Raw genomic sequence first — 762 nt, 5'->3', positions numbered from 1 at the left:
ACTTTCAATATAATACATATTCCAGTGCATGTGGCAAAGAGGTTTGCATACTTGAGCTAAGGAACGAGGGTTGTACTAGAAATGCAAACAGTAAAATGGTGTGTGTGTGTGTGTGTGTGTGTGTGTGAGATCATGAAAACTTGTATTTGGCTTATTCAGTTATATGTTATACCTATGCAATATAGTGGAATACTGCACTTTTTAGTATATAAATTTAGCATACCAACCCTATTAGTCAAACATTTTTTTTTATATATATATATATTATATACCCTCATTGGGGGCTGAGCCCCCCTAAAATGAAAATCCTAGAATCGCCCCTGCTGCTGACATAAAAAACAACCGGCGGCAATCGTGGCTTTTCAGATCTGTAAAAACAAGAATAATGAATGTTTTGTGATGAATGGACCCTGTTTGCATAACAGATATACATTATCGAGCACAATAGCAATACGACATACATTTACATTTAAGTCTTAACGGTTCAGTAACACAAACAGCCTGTTTGACATTGAGGAACAGACAGCTAGGGTTTAAAATGGTCATTAAAATGGAAAATTATAGTGAAATTGCACTTGATACCTCAATAACATTGTAAGTGTATGTTATCTATATTTTTATGAAACCTCTTTGTTTTGATTATAAGATTCACCATTTATAAAACTGGTTCTGAATTTAAGATGGTCTGGTGGTAAACACTTGGGTCATGTGACCAGTGTTGGGGGTAACGCATTACAAGTAACGCGAGTTACGTAATCAGAT

Source organism: Sinocyclocheilus anshuiensis, unplaced genomic scaffold (genome assembly GCF_001515605.1).
Source record: "Sinocyclocheilus anshuiensis isolate Anshui unplaced genomic scaffold, SAMN03320099.WGS_v1.1 scaffold1079, whole genome shotgun sequence".
NCBI lineage: Eukaryota > Metazoa > Chordata > Actinopteri > Cypriniformes > Cyprinidae > Sinocyclocheilus > Sinocyclocheilus anshuiensis.
The sequence above is the reverse complement of the archived record's forward strand: the minus strand, read 5'-3'. Positions refer to the sequence as shown.